This window comes from Phyllostomus discolor, chromosome 9 (assembly GCF_004126475.2).
Source record: "Phyllostomus discolor isolate MPI-MPIP mPhyDis1 chromosome 9, mPhyDis1.pri.v3, whole genome shotgun sequence".
NCBI lineage: Eukaryota > Metazoa > Chordata > Mammalia > Chiroptera > Phyllostomidae > Phyllostomus > Phyllostomus discolor.
Window position 1 is genome coordinate 99,658,775 of NC_040911.2, and position 8,045 is coordinate 99,666,819.

Sequence of the window (8,045 nt, forward strand, 5' to 3'; positions counted from 1 at the left end):
CTCTCTGCTCCCGGGCCCCGCCCAGACCTGCCGAACCAGAGGCTGGAGGTGGAGCCCCGCAGCCCGCATCCCTGCTGGGGATGTGGGTGCACTCTGGTTTGAGGACCACAGGTTTCAGTGACAGTTGTGACTCTGCGGACAGCAAAGCTGGCTGGTTTTTGCCTTCTTTCTTCCTTTTTTTTTCCCTTTCTCTTCCTTACGTAACCATTCCAGGTCACCCCAGTTAGAACCAAATTTCTCCCTTTCAAAATGCAGAGAAAAGAATCTCTTCCAATAACTCCCCCTTAAGATAAATAGGCATCTCTACTTCCCATCATTTAAAAAGTTCATTACGGTGTGAAGTATGGCTGGCCTTTGACAGCGTTCGCAGGATCTCATCAGGGGTCCAGGTGACCTCTGGGTGGGGAATTGGCGGGCCCTAATTTTCGATGACAGGATAACACGACTTTTGTCCATGCAGCTGAGCCGGGTGCTAGCCAGCAGGAGAGGGCGCTGCACTTGCGTGTCCAGGTCTTTGGTTTGTTTCAGGTGAATAAAAGTCAGAAACAAACTTTCATGGAGGTTACTTGAAGGAATCTTGGGACTTGATGTTTTTAACTATCTTTCTTCTTCCTTCTTCCAAAAAGAATGGCAGGTGACATTTCATAAAAGAAATACGAGTAAAATTATGAAAGTAAAGGGGAAGGAAAAAATAAGAGGCTCATAATGAAGGGGCGGAGGAGCTGCACAACAAAACCTAAGCTAAGAGGAGCTCCTACAGCCGAGTGCAAAACAACTCAGAGGTTCCTGGCTGCCAAGGCAAAAAGAGAAACAAGATGAGTCGCAGCCCTCATTCGCTAATAGGAAAGCAGACACATTCATCAGGAAAGACAAACTATTTCCCGGCACTAGGCTCTAAGAGAAATTTATTGTGCAGGACCTTACGTAAGGTACATGAGTATGTATATTTAACCCAGATCCCCAGTGCTCGCCGTGGGATTTATCTGCCTTTTAGAGAAGTAAATTTCAGAGCTCAGCAGGTTGACAGTGTCTCTTCAAATTTACAGTGTCAATGTGCAGTAAAGTAGCTGCTTCCCATACCACGTTTTACTGGACCGTCTATCAATATTTGATCAAATTGGGCCAAAGTTTCAAACTGCCTTTAAATTATACCCAGAGAAAGTGCTTGTACATGCAGAATTCCTGAGTGGGCTTCAAAATTGAGTCCCCGTGCACTGGAAGCATCTTTTTAAAAATATATCTACATTTTCTCCAGTCCCCAATCCTTCCTTAGAATGCTTATAATGTAAATCGGTCTGCAAAATCCATAGTTGCTCGTAAAAACGCCAGGCCCGTTGGCTCATTTCGTACACAGGTTTTGATGCAAAATCGTGTAGATTGTTGTTCGCAGAATATGCGTGTTTGAGTCAAATAAGAGTTGCTTTGAGGGAGCCTAAAGGATCAATTGAGATGATAAAATGTCAGCTCTGCTCTGCCTACATCTTCGATATTTGTGTGGAGTAATTACAGGAACGGGTCCAACGGTTTTATTACCATGGAGATGCAATATTTGTAATTGCTTTTCTTCTTGTCCAAACTGGGTTTCCAGGACTCTGTTGGAAAGTGCACCTCTGTGCTTGGGAATGCGCCCCCAGCGCCCCCACCCATCCGTTACGTGAAACCTCCCCCGGGAATGTCGCCCCTCCCCACACCCTCGAACACGCCGTTCCGTAGTCTCCAAACCCCGAAGGAGGTGTCGCGTGATAGGACAGTCTTCCCAGCAGATGTGTGGCTGGGCGCCGTGGGCGTGCTTGACCTTCACGTGTGAGAGCCTCTGACTGTCCCAAGTGAGACCCCGGGATGTCGTCACGGCCCTCCCGGCAGTCACAGATCTAAACCACAGAGCCGCTCACACAAGGGGACGTGACAAGTATCGGACAGAGACTTCTACCCAAAACGCCTGGCTCTGGATTGTCAAGCATCCGGGTCTCCGTATAAACCTCAGGGTTAGGGAGATGTCCCCCTTCCTTATCTTGAATATTAATTAAACGGTTCTGTGATTTGTACTTTCAGCCTGCACACAGAAAAGGAGACGGTTTAAGTGTTGGAAGATTTGACAGCGGTGTTAATATAAAGCTGTCCTAGTTCAAGTTTTCGTTGCAGTGTTATAGTTAAGTCTAGCTTTTTTTTTTTCCTAGTTATCAAGTTGTCACGGTTCAAATGTCATTTTTGTTCCTTCTGGTGAAAAACAACAGCAACGAAAGCAACTGAAGTCAGAATTTAGTACATAACCTGACCTGTGGGGAACGGGAATATCAAGGAAATTTCTCCTCCCGGAGTTTGCAAGGTTTTTTTTTTTTTTTTTTTTTTTTTTTTTTGGAAATGTTCTGCTGTTTATGAACAGGCAAATCATCCGCTGGAAAAAAAAAAAAAAAACAGCACGTCGGTGAGCAATCTGCGAACGTTCAGCGTGGGGGACCTGACAGAGTATTTTCCTGCGTGCCCTCTGTTTGCCCCGTTAGTGTTAAATGTCTGTCAGCCTTTCCATCGTAGTCACGTTGTTCTGGGATTTATTACTCAGCTCTAAAAACCAGCTCCAGGCTACAAATTGCCGTAAAGGGGAGGCCATTCTTTGGGGGGTTGGGGATTTTTTTTTTTATTCTTACTGAAGTAGTGTGGGTGGGAAGGGGAGAGAATGCATTCCACGCTCTTGGGGTTTTTTTTTTTGGTTTTTTTTTTTAGTGAAGGAGAAAAATATGGCTGTCGTTAGAGGCAGAGCCCACGGTTTGATATTTTACCAAAGTAAACACATGCATGAGTAATTATCTTATCTGAAAACTGTGGGGTGACGTGGAGGGGCGCTGGCTGGGGGGTCAGGCCGGGTCGTCCTCGTGTTTTCATGGGAAGCCAGAGCCTCCGTGCTTCTCTGCATCTGGCTGCTTCTGCTCCCTGTTGTCAGGGAAGTTTCCTCCGTCGGGCAAACCTTTATTCTGTGCCTCAGAGCCAGGCACGTGCGATGCCAGGGTACAAAACACTTGGTCGTTAGTCTCTGACCTCCAGGAGCTCCGATGCAGGTGAGAGAGGACATTAAATCAGTGGTTTCCAGCATTTTGGGCTGGCCTCGCCCGCCAATGTGAAGCATGCAGCCCTCGATTATGTATATTATGCATCTATTAATTATACCCATGTGCCACCGTACGAGTAAAAAATGTGCTTCATTAAAATATGTACAAACTGGAAATTTTAAGACAATGAGATAAATAATATAGATTTATGTTACGTATTAGCATATGTAATATATTTAAATATATGCATCAATATATAATAATTACATGTATGTGTATATATGATATAATTTTATTCTATTTCACGTATTTTTTTAAAACCCTGGCCTTTGTTTTTAACAAATTCGAAGTGAGAGCAAACCGATTGAAGACGGTTCACAGTTTCTGAAGATTTGGGTTTATCCCTTCATGATTCCTTGATTCGAATGTCTGGCTGCACATTTTTTTTGAAGTTAACTGGTTTACGCGACTGCCAGGCTGAGATGCCAGGCAGAAATGCAGGGATCCAAGTGGATCCCGCTAAGCTTAGGTAATAAAATCGGTAGGTCCACGGGCCTCACTGGCCTGCCCGGGACGGGCTGACACCGAGGAGGGAGGGAGGGGTCCCGGCAGCCCTCCACCCCACGGGCTCCCCACCCACATAGGTTGGCTGGCCGAATATACGACTCGCTCCCACCCAGGCTAAGTGTCAATGGATGTTTTTTCAATGTGAGATAAAAATCACCATGTTTTACAGAGCAATAAATATAAATTCAGGTTCCTATCTGTTCCCTCGGTATCAGAATGGATCCTCTCTGGCACCCCCGGGGGACACGCACGGCCCCCCGGAGGAAGACCGGTCGCACCAGGAGACCCCCTCGGGCTGTGGGGGGCTGCGGAGTGGCAGCTTCCTGCCCACCGGCATCCCACGTGCCCCGCAGATGCGCTTCCTCGCTTTTTTTTCTCTCCGAGCAGGAAATTGCTTCTGGCCCCGAGTCAGGGAGACCAAAGCCTCCCCCTCCAGCACGCACGGAGGCTGCCTGAATTCACAGGCGCGGGTGCAGGAGGGCAGGCGTGGTTGGAGCCGGGGCGGCAGCACGTTTGCCAGGAGGTGAAGTGGCTTCCACCGGGCCCCGTGTCCCACGACTCGCCCCCCTCTGGAATGCTGCCTCCCGTCCCAGACAGATGACAAGGGCCCTGAGATGCCTGCAGAAATACAGGTCCTTAAGCGTCCTCCCGCAGTCTTCTGAGCAGCAATAACAACAACAACAATAATAAAAAGACAAGCTGGTGAATCAGCAGTGAAACTGCTGTTATTCTTTTTTTAAAATTATTTATTTATTTTTAGAGAGAGGGGAAGGGAAGGAGAAAGAGAGGAAGAGAAACAGCATGTGTGGTTTCCTCTCACGTGGCCCCCCACCAGGGACCTGGCCTGCAACCCGGGCATGTGCCCTGGCTGGGAATCGAACCGGCGACCCTTTGGTTCGCAGCGCGTGCTCAATCCACTGAGCTATACCAGCCAGGGCTGCTATTATTCTTATGTCAGAGAAAAAGGTCACATTTACTGTGGCGTATGCAGGAAATGCAGGCCCTGGCCAGGTAGCTGAGTTAGAGCATCACCCTAATGAGGATAGGCCAAGGTTGTGGGTTCGACCGCTGGTCAGGGCACGTACAAGAATCAACCAATGAATGCATAAATAAGTAGAAAAACAAATAGCTACTTCTCTCTCTTTCTTCCCCTTCCTCCCTCTCTTTCCCCTTTTATTTATTGATTAAAATAAAAAAAAAATTAGACAAGAAAGTAAAAGTTAACTATCATATTTGCATGTAACATGCTTTTAACACATTTCTGTACCATTTTATGTTTTTTAACCAAAATATGACTACACTTAAAACATGTACTATTTTGGAACATCCTCCCCGTGCTAATTGAATCCTCGGGATCTTTTCATGTTTTAAATAGAGCTCTGCAGCCTCATCCCGAAGATCACAACCACCTCTCGCTGAATAGAGAGGCTCCGAGTCACTAAATCCATCCCTGCTGTTGGGCATTTAGGTTATTTCCAATGTCTCGGCTGTCAGGAGCACCTTCTAATGAAAAAGGACAGCTAAGTATTGGAACACAGATATGCTCACTTTCCTGGGCTGTTTCAAAAAGTGGTATTGAACCGCTAAAGTGGATGTGCTTGTGGGCTGTACTTTCCACACTTATTTTCAAGTGTGTGCACGCATGCGTGTGTTTTCATACGGACACATGCATATATAGCAATGTGGACACACACGTCTATTCATAGATGCATAGAAAACGTCATCTAGTACACACAGTGCTACCACATGTGCCGCTGTAGCCCGTGGACTGCACGATCCTTTATCTCATCCTGGTAAAAGGAGACCGTTTCTCAGGGGCAGAGAGGGCGGCAGGACCGCCAGAGGCAGGGTGGCGGCGGGAGGGAAGGAGGAGGGGCGGAGGGCGAGGACGGCACTTCCCAGGCAGACGGGGTCACACCTGCAGGGGCTGGAAGGGGCAGAAACACGCTGGGGGGTTCCAGGAAGTAGCTCGGCTTGACCCCAGCGCAGATGCGAAGGCCGACGGGGGGGGGGGGGGGGGGGGGGGGGGGGGGCAGGAGATAGGAACCGAGACCACGTGGGGGCTCCAAACTCACGCCGCGGACTTTCTGCTTTGCAAGCTGTACAGTGGGGCCATTGAGGACTTTATTTAAGTGGAGCAGAGAGCGGTTAGTTTTCTTTAAAAACAAATAAACACCAAAAAGATCCCAGTGGTCACCAGGCAGAAACCTGACTGGAGGGACGTGAGACTACAGCTGGGAGCAAAGTGGCCCCCAGGGGAGGGGACACGGCGGCTGAGGTGGAGCAAGTGGCAGGGGACGGGGACCTGGGAGCCGTTGGAAGAGCTGTTAGGAGGCGGAGTCAGCAGAGCGCCGGCCCTCTGCAGGCCCCGCTGGGCCCTGGGCCAGTGTGGGGGTTCCACTGGGGAGTGGCGGTGGCGGGGAGCAGGCGCGGGGCACCTGCTCATGGGCACAGGGCGAGTGCCCAGCAGCCGAGACGGTCGTGTTCATGGACGGAAGCTGAGCTCGCCGATCTCCCACCACCTCCTTCACCTGCAACACAGCAAGCGGGTTTTCCGCACAGTGCTAAGAATGTGGGTTCATCCTTAGAATAAACTGCTCTGAGAAATGCACCCCACCCTGGGCTGGCCGTTTTAAGCCGCCTCCTTGTTCCGGTGCAGAGATCACAGGATGGGCTGAGCAACCCTGGGGTGTGAGCTGCCTGTCGGCGATGTGTGCTTCCTCGGCCCAGAAATAACAACTTCTAGACCACTGGTGTCTTTGCCTTGTCTCTCCTCCTTGGTTGGTTGCTTTAACTCAGTGTCTTCTTTTCTGGCCGCGACCGTGCTGTAAGATCTTGGACCTACTGTGGAAGTAGGGCAGGTTTCTCTGGGGTCACCCCAGTGGTGCTCCGACTCTCAGAAGTGCTGGGTGCCCGCGTATCTTCTTCATACTGTATTTGTCCCCGAAAGGACTTTGTGGGGAGTGGGATGGGTTCCTCCAGCCTGCGCTCCAGGCACCACTCCCGCTTCAGGACCGGGGTTTCCAACCCCGATGCCCAGGGGCGCAGGCAGGCCCCGCAAAGGCATGAGCAGACAAGCATCCTCCGGCAGTGAGGTGGGAGGGCTCTGGGGGGCTGAGTCCTCCTCGACTTTCCTTACGGAGGCGGCTGCTAAAATGGGGGCCCCGGGTTGCCAGAGCGCTCTCTCTCTCTCTTTTTTTAGCTCATTCAAAAATATCTTTTCAATAGATTCTTACAAAAAACTGTGTGTGAAGTAGATGCGTGAATTATCAAGCACGCCGATAAAAGCAACACCTAGCAGGCCACAGCCCAATGCACTAGAATGTTACAAGCACCGTTGGGGTTTCCTGTGCAGCCCCCCCCTTCACATGCAGCCCCCACCTCACCTGCGTCAGGGGTCTAGAACCCCCTTGCTTTTCTCTGTAGTCCTACCACCGGGGTTTACCTCCCCAGACAGGGTCTTGTGTAGACTTGTGGCCCGTGTACAAGGAGGCAAGTACAGATATTCATGGCAACATTATTTGTTGTAGCCAGAAGCTAGCAACAACCAAATACCTGCAAGTAGATATTCAAGTTAATTATGTTCTTTTCACACGCTGGAATACCACGCAGGCGTGAAGAGGGAGCCAACCCACCCAGGTGCGTCATACCACTGTGTCTTAGAAAGAAGCGTCCCGAGCAAAGCCAGTTAAAAACCACAGTACGAGTCTATTTCTTTACGAAGTTCAAAGGGAGAACAGCTTTCCTTTTTCTTGCAGAATTCTGGAAATTAGGAGTTACTAGGATTTGTATCCATTTTTTAAATGTTGAAAAGTAATTCATTAAGTTAAAAACTGCTGTGTGTGCCAGATAAAATACTGAGGGCCTTCAGATGACACCCTTCCTGGGGGCTGTTTGCTTCTGCCCTCGGCTGCTCGGAGGCCGTAGGTCGCTTCCTGCCTGTCCTTCCTGCAGGGGAAGCGGTCAGACCCGTCTTGCTCTGCTGTCTCTTCAGACCAGTGGGCCCCGGGGGGGATTTAAGCTCAAGGCCAGAGAATATGACAATAAGGACGAGAGCCGCTGTGAGAGTCCCACATTCATGGGCAGGCTTCTGTCTCGGCGGGCCCGCAAATGGAGATCCGGCACATTAGGGCTGCGGAAGCAGGCAATTCCAGGTCACACCGCGGGTAAGCTGCAAGCCAGGTTGGCAAGCCCGGCGTTCTACGTTAGAGATGTTTGCCCAGTGCCAGCCCGCTGTGCTCCCCAGGAAGGAGCTGAATGGCTGTGACATCAGTCCTTAATGTCTTTGAAGCCCTGCTCATGCCCCAGTTGCCCACAGCGTCTCACTGAAGTGTCACGACCACTGTGTGAGGCCAATAGCATCCTCAGCATGAGCTGCATCTCATCGGGGAGGAAGGACACTAAGGCGTGGAGAGCATTTCGCAAAGCCGCGCC

At 50.0% G+C, this 8,045-nt stretch overlaps 1 protein-coding gene across 2 annotated transcripts in view; it reads left to right on the forward strand.

The window, feature by feature from the left end:
• The window catches only part of TSHZ2 (teashirt zinc finger homeobox 2), a 407,162-nt gene that overhangs the window by 44,334 nt on the left and 354,783 nt on the right, over positions 1-8,045 (forward strand). The gene's annotated exons all lie outside the window — the stretch shown is intronic.